This window comes from Schistocerca gregaria, chromosome 3 (assembly GCF_023897955.1).
Source record: "Schistocerca gregaria isolate iqSchGreg1 chromosome 3, iqSchGreg1.2, whole genome shotgun sequence".
Classification (NCBI taxonomy): Eukaryota; Metazoa; Arthropoda; class Insecta; order Orthoptera; family Acrididae; genus Schistocerca; species Schistocerca gregaria.
The window spans coordinates 676,300,618-676,316,214 of record NC_064922.1 but is presented as its reverse complement, the minus strand read 5'-3'; the positions used below and the strand labels follow the sequence as shown (position 1 = coordinate 676,316,214).

General features: G+C 41.8%; 1 protein-coding gene across 1 annotated transcript in view; it reads right to left on the bottom strand.

Moving 5' to 3' along the window:
• The window catches only part of LOC126354254 (alkaline phosphatase-like), a 184,985-nt gene that overhangs the window by 60,116 nt on the left and 109,272 nt on the right, over positions 1-15,597 (bottom strand). The gene's annotated exons all lie outside the window — the stretch shown is intronic.

The window sequence follows — 15,597 nt, the reverse complement described above, 5'->3', positions numbered from 1 at the left end:
AAACCGCGTGACCGATACGGTCGCAGGTTCGAATCCTGCCTCGAGCATGGATGTGCGTGATGTCCTTATGTTAGTTAGGTTTAAATAGTAAGTTCTAGGGGACTGATGACCGCAGATGCTAGTTCCCATAGTGCTCTGAGCCATTTGAACCTTTTTTGAACTGCACTACTAAAAAATAAAAAATAAAATCGTCCGCCGCAGTTTGTACGGCCACACACTCTTCTAGCGTTGACGGAAAATTCATTGGGTCCTTTCATTGCGATCGTTAACAGAGTAACTTGAAGCTGTGGTTCATCTTACACTCATTTTTCTCTTCTCTTTTCTTTCTCATAACTATTCTGACCGTTTTTATGCACCCCTCCACGAATTCCTCTCCTGTGCAAGGCTCTTCATCTCAGAGTAACATTTTCAAGGTACGTCCTCAATTATTTTCTGCATATATCCCTACCTCTATCTTCCTCTACAGTTTTTACCCTCTGAAGCTCGCCCAAGTATCATGGATGTTATTCCATGATGTCTACCATCCCATCCCTTGTACTTGTCTGTGTTTGTCATTATTGATTTCTTCGACGATTCTCTTGGGAATCTCCTCATTCCTTACCTTATGAATCCACCCCATATTCAACATTCTTCTGTAGCACCACATCTCAGAGGCTTCGATTCTCTTCTTTTCCGGTTTTCTCAAAGCCCACATTTCACTACCATACAATGCGGAGCTCGAATTCACAGCAATTTCTTCCTCAAATTGAGACCTGTGTCCGATATTAGTAGCTTTCTCTTGTCCTGTTCCGCCCAGCATAGCTTATTTTACTGCCTAGGTACGGTAATACCGTAACTTCATGATCACCAATCGTAATGGTAAGTTTGTGTTCTATAGAGCGGGCCTAAATTAGTCTACTGCGATATTCATTTTATTGGAATGTACTAACACGGACAGTAAAATACAATGAATAACCGGAACTCCAGTAGCTTCAGCACTGTCTTAGCCCGTGCCCCCATGCTGCAGTTCTTATATTATGCGACTTACATCAGAGGTTGGAAGAAATTTTCGAACAGCTGCAATGCACAGTTGTCTTTCGGGAGCTACATAAACAGATACATCACACCAGTTTGAAATGGAGACGAGTATTATTGAACAAAACTAGACTATGTAGAAAACACAACTACAGGCAACAGGTTATGTGGACATCATGCCAGATTTCGGAATGGTTTATAATCCTGTGTTTCTCTTGTTAGGTCAACACTGACAGATATACAGATTCATGATGAAAGTTTTTGGGTATCATTTATTATCGGTAGGCTAGACGAATCGTCTTCCGGTTCACTATTTGCCCTTTCCTCTTGCACCGGCATTGTTTCAGTACGTAATGAGCTGACATGCATATACGTAGATGTATGGGGGCGAGACGGCTTGGTTGGTTCACCAGAACAGAGATCGCTTGCTCTTGGGGCTAAGGAGGATATTGAGGTTAAGTTTTGTATTAAAAAAAAAAAAAAAAAAAAGATTTTACCCGAATGATACGGCTTACCCTTTAACGGACCCACATCCTCCCTCAAAATAGACGGCTTTGGCCCTATACACGTCTGCCAACATCAGCACTGCTGCAGCAAACAACTGAAACATGGTGGCAGGGAGGTTCTGTTGACAGTCATTATCTCTTCATCCGAATTAAATGTACGCTAATGAAGGGGTTCTTTCATGAAGAAAAAGAGACGAACGTACTGTGAGGGACTAGTTGAGTGCGGTGGGTGTGGCAAAAGTGGTGACGTATTGCCTTGCGAGTTGTTCTTCGACGAGGACAGAGCGATATGTAGGAGCGTTGTGGAGCAACAGCAAGAGCCAAGTATGTTGATAAAGAACTCGCCCACGTAAACAACCAAGGTTTTGCTTACCGTTGCACCGTCTTGGACGAATTCTATGACATGAACACTTCCATTTGAATAAAAAAAATCACTTAAATCATCATCTTCTGAACGTCTTGTCGCAGTTTTTACTGTTGAGGCGATGCGCCTTTCACAAGCGCTAGATTGTCGCTCCAATTGTGTATCGTACAGGGAATACCATATTTCGTCTCCGGTTATACGGTTGAGAAACTCCGGATCATCGTCAGCACTACCGGTTCGGTCCCCGCAATTCGTTATGCTATCATCACTTGGGCTTCGTGTCGGCATTCAAGGCTCACCGTGCGGGTTAATATGTAGCATTTTCACAGCTCGTCAGTACGACTTTAGTAGCTCGTAGGATGACGGACTTTTACTACTACTACTACTACTACTACTACTATTACTGCTGCTGCTGCTGCTGCTGCTGCTGCGATCTTCTAGAACTCAGGAGCGGCTGGTATGCACCATAATCGTAATCTCTTCAATCTTGCTTTCAGTTCGCATTGACTGTGTTTGACAAGCTCGCACATAATTCTCCAATTTTTCTCTCCCTTGCGGAAAACGTCGGTACGTCTCATTGCGTTGCTCTCTGCATCATCTGAAACGTTTCGGTAGCCGTTCTGCCTAATTTCTGGCAGAACTTGGTGTTTGTCCGTTGTTCCAACTATAACATACCCGAGGCCCAAGCTCGCAGTCAGATTATCGTTACAACCACTGAAGTTCTGTGTACAGTGCAAGCACGACCTCTTGCTGGGATGAAACAACCGGCAGGCTACCATATAACGGCGCCAGCTATGAGCTCTACCGCATCAAACGGCCGCTAAGCGACCAGTCTCAGAACTTGATTACTACACTAAGTAGATGTATATTCGGAGCTAAACTGTTTACATCAAACGTCTAGAAGTAACAGATGACATCGTGGAGAAAAACTTTTGTTAGAGACAAAATAAAACGTTCGCTGATGGTTCTCATCAACACTAGGTATCATTTTGTCTTGATTAGGCACCCGGGAGGCGGCAGGGCGTAGGAACTCTGCGAATAAAAGAGAAGAGGTCGAGCCAGTTAAGTTCTAAAACATCTTTCTCCACATAGAAACATTCGTTCGTAAGGCGTTCTTGCTGAAAATCAATCTAAGAGTTTACAGGAGTACGTAATATGCAAATGCAGCACACATGGTCAGTAGATCTCGAGAGTTCGGTGAAACCTTGTCGTTCCAGGGTCGGCAAACTCTAAATGACGCTTACCGCTGCCTGAGAGCGTTAGTGGACATTTTGTCTCTAGCAAAAGTTGTGGCCATTTAAACTGTACAGTATCCTGGCACGGAAGACCTGTTGATGTGACAGTAGCCGAACGTTGAACTGAATGACAGTGAGGGAGAGCACACTCCTTGTTAAAGTTCTACGAAGTTTTGTCGCACTAAAGGAGGGTTGACGCATGCGAATCGTAACCCGCAGATCTTTAAGTTTGTTTATTTTCATTCAGTAATGCCATATGGAATAATATTATGGAGTAACTTATGTTTAAGCAGTTCACATTCTAAATAGTGCGGCAATGTGTATTTATCTCCTTAATGAAGTTTATTGTAAATAATCCACTGCACCTAAAAAGGAACAATGATGTACAGAATTACAATAACAGAATTATAATAACAGAATAAAAAATTACCATTCATCACTCATCATTAAGGTTTTCATTAGCACAAAAATGGGTGCACAATGCTGCAACGGACATTTCAATCACTTGTCCAATGACGAATGTCTGGTAGACAGCAAAGTAAAATCTTGAAACCAACTGAAAAAGTTTCTCCTTGACAAAAAAAAAAACTTGTGTAGCTCTCGGAAGTTATATGAGAACTTAAAGATGGGGATCACAATAAACATAACAAAAACGGGATATCTTAATGTTGGCAACAATACCATGGAGGATTAGGAGGTTGCGCCAGTAAGCTCAGGCGACGTAAATCTAAAGTACCGGGGGATTATGAAGTCATCAAGCTAAAAATGCGGGGATAACATATACAATAAAACAGTGCAAGGCAGGAGGGCCACACGACAACTGAACTCAGTACTTTGGAATAACAAAATAACCAAACTGATGTTCTATCGTTCAGTTGCTGAAAACTTTGCTTATATACTGATCAGAAACATGAGTAACAGAGAGGCGTCAGGTAAAGAAGTTGCTCGCGCTAGATGTGGACTTCTGGAGACGAAGTTGTGGCATCTCCAAGATTCACGGTTAACAAATACCGTCATAAGAAAGGATAAGAGTGCCGATAAATCATAACAGACACCTTAAAGGTGAAACGTCAAAAATGGTGTGGATACCTAGAAACGATGGACGATAGCAGATGACAAGAGAACGTGTGGCAATGGACGCCAGTGGAATGAAGAAAGCATGAACGACACAGGAGAAGCTGGAGTCGAGAGGACCGGAATGCGATGGCTGCGGAACGAATACAAGGAGGAGACTGACAGAAAAGGAAGAAGGGGAAAACAGAAAGCGAGAAGCGGCTCCACCCTTAGAATACTCGCAAGATTTTGAGTATGTAAAATGACTCGTTCCGCATCATTACGATTTATCGTGTAAATGATCCATGGAAAACGAATCTAACTAGAGCTGAAAATCTACACCTGCCATCGAATCACCATTGATATATGCAACACACCGAATTCTCTCTCACTTTTTGTTGGTGATTAGCAGAAGCCGAGCTTCCGAAGAATATCGTGCATTTAACACCAGGACAGTAGTTGCCCTAGCACTGGGGCCGTACTACTCATAAGTGGCGTCTTCTTTCAATTTTCTCTTTTGCCCATGTTTCACAGTCTGCTAATTAGAGTTGGGCGGGCTGTGATAGGACTTCGTTCTGTTCACCCAAACACCCCTGAATTCCAACAGTGAGGCGGAGAAATTCTCCACTGGGCATATGTGGGAGGAGTCATCAGGCATTCACCTGACTAAATCTTGCAAATGCGATGTATTCTACAAAAAGTACCTGCTACATTCCAATTATTTGCTTGAAAGTGTCCTCGCACGGATGGCGTTGAGACTTGAAGGCCCACAAAGTACGTTCCAGCCAGGTAATGGCGTTTGAAATATGTATCTCTATTTTTAACGTTCTGCTACTCTGGTTAAAGTATTTGCACAAAATGAGTTACTATGAGTCTAATTTTACGAACGATTGTAACATTTAGTATCTCTTTGTTCGTAAGACGTTTCCTAACTTCAGCTTTGTACAGGCGAAGTATCTGGAATTACTAACATATAAAATTTTAGTCTGAATCTTCCGATTTTCTCTGCTTAGAGAGTATTCCATGAACGTATGGGATTGCAGCTAGATTACGTCAACTTCATGCCAGGATACTTCGTTTGACAACCATTAAACCATCTTCAGGTGAGTTTTTCCCTGAAGATTTCTAGTTCGCGTAGATAACTTTATACCAAAAACTGGCGCGGACATCCATGTGCAAGTTTTGCGCCCTCTTAAATATTGCTCCATCTATGTTGCGCAGACGCGCAAGTACAGGTGGAATGACGTGAGCGCTCTCTGTCTGGATGCGCACTCCCAGAGTTAACATTCAAAAGGCAAAATTAAAAAAAAAATCATGTCATCTCACTCATTATACAGTTGAAAGCGTCCATCACGATTAATAAGATCTTTCACCTTGCTAAGGAGCTGGAGCTGTTAGAGGGTGTGCTCAAAGACAATGGATATTCTCCACATCAGGTCAGTTCAGCTCTGAGGAGTGAAAAAAGTGACGATCCACAAGATCAGGACGAGAAGGAGCGGTTGCAAATATAGAGCTATTTGGCAGAATCTTAAGGAAACATTATGTCAAAGTAATCATCCACCCACCTACAAAGACTTGCGTCCTCCTCGGTTTTGTAATGGACGATCTGGGATTGCGGAAGCCTTGAATCTATACAATACCTTGCCAGTGTGGCTTAGTCTACAATGGCCAGACCAGACGCAAGTGCGTGTAAAATGCCTTGATCTTCCCACTCGCCTTTCGCAGCCCAGTACGTCAGCCACAGACGAACACTATCTCCATACGACATTCCATGGATTATTCTTCCATGGAAATCGTGACCTCGACGACATCCTTCTGGGATTCATACCTGATGCCGACAAGAGACCCGACATGCTCCTTCAGTCCACTGGTTGAACCGGCAAAACACAACGAGCTGAGAGAGGCAACACTGATAGGAAGAGATCCTTCACCTCGAAAGATAGAACAAAGAATGACACGCTCAGTGTAGGCAGACACCATTGTTGGAAACGGCAGTTTCATGTTCCACGCGTTCCCTTACCCATAGTCTGCAGACCTCTTGTTTAAATTGCGACAATGTAAAACTTGTCTATGTTTTGCTAATATAGGTCTTAATTTAAACTGAATGACACACTTAAATTTCAATTTTTTGGGTAAATGCTTCACATACCATATATATCTCTGAATAGTAATTTTTGGGAAATTATGTTACTGCGATGTACTAAGTTCTGATATAAGCAGGTACAATTAAGTATTATTATTATTATTATCGATTATTCCCATTTAAGAGAGCGTTTGAACTTGAATTCCTTTATGATGATTGTTTATGTTTTTTCTGAGCCCAAATTTTCTTCATGTGTTCACTGTGTTTCTTTCGCTCCGCTGTCAATTTGCATCCTAGTCTCTTCTGTGTTGTGGTGTCAAATTTATGTTTTTTGATGATGTTCCTGAATTCAGTTCTATTTTCTGCATCGTTCACTGCTATGTGTGCTTGTCTGAGGTCCTCTTCAACTTCTTTTATCGATTTTGTTTTTCCCCTGCCTGAGTTGATGACTTTAAGAATTCGCTTTGAAATTCTGTTTTCATCCATCCTGTGGATATGTCCGTAGAACTGCATTCTTCTTTTCCTTATTGTATCCCTAATCTTCTCTGTGTATTTATGTAATTGTGATGTTGGTCTCTTCTTCCAGATTCCTTGCTCTTCTATCGGGCCAAAAATTTTCCTGAGAATTTTCCTCTCTTGTTCCTCTATTTCTTTGATTTTAGTTTGCCCACCTATTTGTGTTGTTTCTAATGCATACAGTGCCTCCGGAAGTACGACACTGTTGTAGTGCCTCAATTTTGCGTTAATGGATACGGACGTCTCGTTATAACAGTTCCACGTGAGTTTATATGCTTTTTGTAGTTTTTTTATTCTTTCCTCATTGGCCCTTAGGTTGATCCCTGATGGCTGGATGATTTCTCCCAGGTACTTTAAATGTGATACTTGTACGATTTTCCCATGGGTTGTCACAATAGGCAATTTGTCTTGTGGCACTCTTTCTATGTACTGGGTTTTCTCATATGAAATTTGCAGACCAGTTCTTTGTGCTATTTCGTTTAACTTATCTATGGCGTTAGTGGCTTCCTTTATATTATTTGTGAGGATTGCAAGGTCAACCACAAAAGCTAAACACTTCATATTGAATCTATTGTCGTTTCTAATGCCAATTTGGATTCCTTTGGCTTCTTTTTCCCATGTCCTGATAATTTTTTCAAGAATGATATTAAAGAGTAATGGTGGAAGTCCGTCACCCTGTCGCACTCCAGTTTGGATTTCAAATGGATCCGAGATATCCCCCATAAACATAACCTTGGAGACTGTGTCAGTTAATGTTTCCCGAATGATTGCTCCTGTCTTTCTGTCAATGCTGAACTCTTCCAGCGTCTTGCAGAGCGCTAATCTTTCTATTGAGTCGTAGGCCTATACAAAATCTGCAAAAGTAACCACTGTGTTTCGGGTGTTTCTCATCTGGAGATTCATTTTCTGATTCCAGATCTGCTCTATGCATGATCGCCCCTGGCGAAAACCAGCCTGGTACTCTCCTATTTGTGGGTCAGCTTGTTCTTCTAATCTGTTCATGAGAACTTTTGATAGGATTTTATATGTGACCTGTACGAGTGAGATACCCCTGTAATTATTTGGTTCAGTTTTGTCGCCTTTTTTGTGGAGTGGATGGATGAGAGCGCATTTCCATTCAGAAGGGATCTGTTCTGTTTCCCAAATGTTTAATATGATTTTGTGAATTTTTCCTGTTAATCTTTCATCATTTAGTTTCCATTGTTTTGCAGTAATTCCATCTTCTCCTGGGGCTCTATTGTTTTTTAGTGTCTTGATAATGTCTACTATTTCGTTGATGGTAGGTGGTTTAGCGTCAGGATTTGGTGTAGACGTCTCATGGTGAATATCCTCTGTAGGTGTGACTTCTGAAATTTTCCCGGCGTATTTGTTCTTCTAATAATTTCCGGGTATGCAGCCGGATCCCGTCGATATTCTGCCACGATATTTCGGCCCAGAGACGTCCGGCCATCATCAGGTGAGTACACAACTACTGAAGAGCCCAGGTGCAGTCGCGGAATCGAGAATCGGTATAAATACCGTGACTGCACCTGGGCTCTTCAGTAGTTGTGTACTCACCTAATGATGGCCGGACGTCTCTGGGCCGAAATATCGTGGCAGAATATCGACGGGATCCGGCTGCATACCCGGAAATTATTAGAAGATCCTCTGTAGGTCTTTCGCAGATGAGATGTTTGTTGAAATAGTCTGCGAGTATTTGGCAGTTATTCTTCGTGTTTGTTTCTAGTGAACTATCCGGTTTCTTGAAACAAAGATTGGGTGGCTGATATCCTCAAATATGTTCTTTAAACGTCTTATAAAAATTCCTGATGTTGTTGTTCTTAAAGTCTTGATCTATCTTATCTAGTCACCGTTTGTCATAATTTACAATACAATTAACTATTATTATTATTATTATTAAACTGTGGCGCGGAGTTTGGCCGCTACTTATATTGGAGCTGACGGAAGGTGGGGGGACAACGAGTAACAACCACCCCACCTTCAGAATTGGACCGTGGATCGTGTCATTTCTTACGTATATGTTTCGCATCTTGTGATTACTTTGGGCAAGGATGATCTGCCTGTGTGGTAGCACTGGCGAGACACAGCGCATTTTTGCCAACGATTTGGAGATGCACATTGGAGTTAGCTCTAATTTCATTGTGAGTAATCCATCTGATGTAACTTCAGGTCAACTCTGTTATTGATTCAAGGCTATCTGACGACACAGCGGCAAGTCACGGCCGCTAAGCGTCCTCATATGCTACCGCATGAGACAGTATTGTGTGATGAATTGTCGACAAGGCAGCGCTCCTCCACATCCGGACATCTCCTTAATAAGCATGTGTTGGAACAGTTATATCAACTCTGCCCCATATCGAGGGCCAGAAACAACAGTTGCGAGGCACCTTTCCGCAGAAGAAGATACAAAGACTCTTCCCATGTACCAAAACCGAAGGAGGTCCTCATTTACTAATTGTGGAAATAAACTCACAGTACTTCTCAACCGTGTAGTTTCATTTCGCTTAATCCTCTGCTTGGGCATAAAAAGCTGATCAGCATTCCTGATCAATAGAAGTCCACTATTACCAACCATAGCTATTACTCTGAGGAACACTGTACTAAATAACTTATGTCATACTATAAGGAGGCTGTAGACGGCGGTTGCTGTGAGGGAGAGCCGAGATTGGAATTTATCCCAGAAATAATTGAGAAGGTTGGGTATGCTACTTGGAGATGATAGACGAGAGACAGTCGTGACAAAATATTGTAAGGTAACAGGGAATAACTTCCATTTTACGAGACAGAGCCGTAGATGGTAAGAACTTTAGGCAAAGAGAGAAATTGCAATGCATCAAACAAATAACTGAGGACGTTAGGCGCAAGTGATATTTTGAGATGAAGAGCTTGTCACAATAGAGGAATTCGTGGCAGGCATTATCGAACCAATCAGGAATCTAATGATTAAATAGACCTCTCGTGATAGGTACTTCATATTTATTTGTAAACGAGTGTATTTAAATGTTGGGTTGGATTCCAAAAACAAACTGCTCTCTATGAAGATTCATTTGTCACTAATATTCTTTAGCACTACGCATTTCGGCAGTGTGCTGCCACCAACAACAGCATTACACTTATATGCACATTATATTATTCTGACGAGTCACGAGAATTATTTGCTGGATGTCCCAACTACGGTATGTACCGAAAAAATGTATATAATTTGTAATAAACACAAGACCACAATTAACGCTGCGACATTCGTTCAGATGTTTGTATTTCAGAAATTAAGTGATGATGTGGTTATTATTGCACTCTGTGTGCCAGAAAAACTGGCACACCTAGCTAGAGATTCTCATCAAATTTTACATTAATGTACAAGTAACTGTAATGCACCTGATGCCAGTATGTTGAATGCTTCTTGCTAACAGATATTAGCAAAATTACTGAAGCAGTAAGATTTATATTGTAAACATATGACACAGTCTCTGAGATCCGTAAGTTACATACAACATAACTTTAAGCTTAGCAATCTGCCTTTATTGAATTGTATCGTACTTCTAGTTGTTACGATTGTACATTGCAGTTATCCACATTTTTGGAGAACTGTATTTCATTATACCAAATGTAATCTCCCGGAGATGTTACACGTCCTCATACTTTCATCCAAAACCAATACATTTCCACAATAACTGTATCTGATTATTTTGTTCACCGTATTTGACAAATCGTTTATGTGTGTGAAGTAAAAGTTCCTGAGTAGAAATAAAAGCTTGACAATTTGACGATGTTGAGATTCTGCGAGAAACGAAAATAAACTTTCAAGAGCAACTGAAACAAATTGATAGTGTTTTGAAAAGAGGTCATATGATGAATATCAACAAAATCACAATAAGGGCTATGGAATATAATAGATTCTGCGGGAATTCGAAGGGAAAACGACACAATGAAAGTAGCAGATGAGTTGGCCTATCTAGGAAGAACAATCAAAATTGACGATGGCCGAGGAAGAGAAGATATAAAAACCACTCTGCCCATAAAAGGTTCTCTGAAGAAAGATAAATGTCAGGATTGTTTTCTGAGAGTGTTTGTCTGGAGTTGGTACTTTTATGGAACTGAACGTGGCCGATACACAGCTCATTCAAGGAGAGAGTAGACGTCTCAGAAATGTAGTGCTACAGAAGAATGTTGAAAATCGGGTTGGTAATTGAAGTAAACAATAAGGAACTTTCGAATTCAAGAAGAAGAGATTTGCGGGACAGCTTGACTAAAAGAAGGGATTGGTTGACGTAACGCATTGTTGGGCGTCAAGGAATCGTACGTTCTTGAAATGGATGGAGTTTCTGTGTGTGTGTGTGTGTGTGTGTGTGTGTGTGTGTGTGTGTGTGTGTGTGAGAGAGAGAGAGAGAGAGAGAGAGAGAGAGAGAGAGAGAGAGAGAGAGAGAGAGAGAGAGAGAGAGAGAGAGAGAGAGAGAGAGAGCGAGAGAGAGAGAGAGAGAGAGCGAGAGAGCGAGAGAGAGAGCGAGAGAGAGAGCGAGAGAGCGAGCGAGCGAGAGAGCGAGAGAGCGAGAGAGAGAGCGAGAGAGCGAGAGAGAGAGCGAGAGAGCGAGAGAGCGAGAGAGAGAGCGAGAGAGCGAGAGAGCGAGAGAGAGAGCGAGAGAGCGAGAGAGCGAGAGAGAGAGCGAGAGAGCGAGAGAGCGAGAGAGAGAGCGAGAGAGCGAGAGAGAGAGCGAGAGAGCGAGAGAGAGAGCGAGAGAGCGAGAGAGAGAGCGAGAGAGCGAGAGAGAGAGCGAGAGAGCGAGAGAGCGTGCAAGCGCATGCGTTCGTGTGCCGGTGGAGGGGTTAATATTGCGGAAGGAGGCCGTGGAATTTCAAATAGATGTAAATTGCAGTGGTTTTGCGGAGATGTAGAGGCTTGCACAGGACAGAGTTGCGTGGAGAGCTGCATGAAACCTGTCTTACAACTGAAAAAATAAAAAATAAAAAACACCACCACCACCAAATCAGCAGCAGCAGCAGCAACAACATATGGAAGACATTATTGGTACTGTTATGCATCCTTGTGCGGCATCCCGCGTACTTCCGTGCCTGTTGAACATTCACTGTCCAATTTGATGCTTCATAAATACTTCGTTAGAGGCCGGCCGGAGTGGTCAAGCGGTTCTAGGCGCTACTACTGGCACCGCGCGATCGCTACGGTCGCAGGTTCGAATCCTGCCTCGGGCATGGATGAGTGTGATGTCCTTAGGTTAGTTAGGTTTAAGTAGTTCTAAGTTCTAGAGGACTGATGACCTCAGAAGTTAAGTACCATAGCACTTAGAGCCATTTGAACTTCGTATGAATCTTACATCCCTGAGTCTTTTACTGATAGCGCAGTTTTAGTACACTGACCGTGAAAGAGTGGGAAGAGGGTAAGTGTTCCCTCTTGGCACATATTCCTCCCGTTCACAAATGTTCATTACAAGCGAACAGTTATCTCATTCACTGAACATTATTCTGCCTGGAAGAGCTGCGAAATATCTGCAAGTGTGAACGCGCTAAAGATGTTGTATAGGGGGATAAGAAACAGTCTCAAGAGTTTCTAAGGGTGTTGCAGGGGAGGTTGTGCTGAGATATAACTGGCAAAAAAAATTTCGATACGTTCCGCCGTTTCAGAGTTATCTACCATCGAAGTTAATCTATCAGATCATCGCCCGTGCAAATTTAAGCAGCCATCAAGAGACAGGATGGCCAAAATATTTCTTCGTTTGGTTTCCTCAAACCGAACAAACTTAGATTTTGCTCGCCAGCTTAATTGTAAATTTTTTTCTTTTTTTTTTTGTGGTTGCTCGTGCTTAAATTTGCGCTCGCTAAGTAACTCGGAAACGCTGCAACGTATAAGATTTTTTCTTAATTATATTTCAGAACATCTTCTCCTGCAACACCCTTAGATGCTTTCGAGACTGTTTCCGACCACTCTGTATAGGCTTCAGAAGTTAAAGACTCGACTGCATTAGCTGAGCACGTTGCAGAATGCATATTGGGATTAGTTCTTTAACTCTAAAGGTTACCAGTCCTCCTCAAAAAGAGATGACGTACGATAGCTTTTTCGGACTTAGCCATTACTTAGCACGACTAAAGTATCTTGTCCATAAATGATGCACGACATCGCATCTCCTGTTTTGGTTTCGTACTGACAGTTACAATTGTAAAATTTAAGATTTATGTCGGGTGTAGAATCATTTCATCATTACAAAGTGACGAGTGACACTGAGTATTCTAAATCTGAATTTTTTTTAAATACTACAACCTTAGAAGCTGCTAGCCGTCTCAGTACCGGCTTCTGACTGCCTCTTCAGATAACCGACAATTATTTATGCTATCACTGACTTTTTAACAGTTGCCTCTTAATTATACCGGACGTTAGGTCTTAACAAAAACTTTTTCACAGGATGTGACGTTTTAAGTACCATTTGTTTTCCACAGTTAATGCTTCGGTGACAACTGCAGGAAAATTGCTTGGGAAAGGTCGCTGCCAAGGTTTCTCACGCAGTGGGTACCGTCTTGTAAATGGTAAAATGGACATAATTTTCAGAATTGCGGTGAATCACATAAGAACAATTAATGAATAACGTCTTTGTGTTTTATTGCCGGTGACGTAAGGTAAACAAATCCGTAAATCTAAAAAGTGAAGGAATCCTGGCAAAGGGCGGAAAGTTGCGAGAGGTGCGAGGGAAGTTTTAGGCATACATTACAATTCTTCAAGATCGGAACTTTTTGGCTCTCATGAAATGGTAGTCATACGTACTTATTAGGAAACTATGAGGCTCACACACACCGTAGATGTCATATGCCATTTATGCTGATTAAGGACAAAAGACCCAGTTTCCAAAAAATCTATTTCATTTCAGGATACTATCTTTCTAACTGACATTCATACTTTTTTCCTTGTAGGAGCACTTAGGTCTTGGATTAGGGTGAAACAGGAAGATAAGAATGAAATTCTGCTCTTCTTCGGTCCTACTAGGGTGATCTATAAACGAGTGTGACCGCAACCTCACGCTCCAAGAACGCTGGATAATATGCTGTTGTTAGGAGTGTCTTTAATTTTAACGCTGCCATTTATTATTTTAGAGGTGTTAGATTTAATGTATGTGAATTATTGTGCACGTCATATTTCATAGTCTAAATTTAAAGGATTTTGAACGTACCGCCGAAGATGTCGTAGCTTGTCTGGCACTGTATTAAGAACGTGTGACCAAAGTCATCGAGAAGCAACTACAGCAGTATTTCTTGCTTATATCAACTAAAACACGTGCTGTTCTGCTTTATCTGTAGCTCGTGCTCATGCATATAACATGTTAATCTGTCAAAATTCTGTAAGAGACGTCATCAATTACATATAGAGCCCCTTCTCTAGGTCCACGACCACTCCACTTTATTTCAGCCTCCTTTGCACTCATTGAGTTTCACTTTTTGGTGTTTTGACATTTCCATCTGTTTACTCTTGCTGAAGCCAAACACTATAGTTGACTATGTTTATTTGTTCCAGGTCATTCATGTAGTCCGACTGCAATTTTTCCGCTGTTTGTAGTGTTCTTTCCGGTTAGAGGTGACTAGTCATTTGTGCTCTAATGGGAGCATCGCTGACGTGTGCCCTCTTCTCGTATGTGTACTTTCCCCACAGACTCCGTTGTTCTCCTACTCATCCTGAGACCAGCCTTACACCTTGCCAGGTTAAATAAATTACATGGTTCGTATGACCACTTCCTTTCCCATCAATTTTATTCATATTTACTTACTACTTACGAGACACTTTTTTCACTTACAGTGCTATACTCCATAATTTAAATGTCTTGCACATGACTGCACGCGTGCGGATCTCTAGGTGTGTTTCAGCTGATTTTCGCAGTCATAATTACATTGGAGTTAAACATTAAAGGAAAGTGTCTGTTTTCAATCTTCCTCTGTTTTACCGTTACAAGCGACGCAGAATGTTTGTGCCAGGCAAGCTTCTACATTTTCGGCGATACGTTCGAAATCCTCTTCTTTAATTTCCGCACTATTGAACGTAGATCTTCCCTTGCAGTTGAGTCATCGACGTTACATCTCTATTAAGAGACCAAATGTGCAAACACCGAAACAGTCAAAAAGCGACATGAAGGCTATTCTGGTACATGCTACCCATTGGAATCTTCGCATCATGGTATGACTCCTGTTTGTATACCACTTAGTACGTAGAAACGTTCCGCATAACATTAGTAATGCTATTAACATTACTCTTAAGAAGATGAACAAGTACAGAATACGACACTTGTTAGTACATTAATAAGACTTAACCATTATGCGCCAGCTTAGCCGAGAGCGCTAACACTGCTTCCTGGATTCGGGTAGGCCCGCCGGCTCCGGATCGGGATTATGGACTAGAGCCGGTGTGCCGTCCAGCCTGGATGTGTTTTTTAGGCGGTTTTCCACATCCCCTAGGTGAATACCTGGCTGGTCCTCACGTTCCTCCTCAATTACATGACCCGCAGACATCTGAATCCATTAACATTTTTCCATGGACTACACTAGACGCAGATAGTTGGGGTAAAGTAATTCCGTCCCAGGGGGTACGGATGGCGGCAGGAAGGGCATCCAGCCACCCCTTAACATACTCCTTTCAAAAACCGTACCTAACCATGCCGACCCTGCGAACTGCGAGATAAAGGCTCAAGCTAAAGAAGGAATGAAGAAGAATAAGATTAAACCAATTTGGAGAATTAACGAAGAATTGCTTAGCGAACTATATGCATATCTTTAGGTGGTATGTCCTTTGTATAATGTGATAACTTGAAACATATCTTAATTGGAATTTAAAGTAATGAA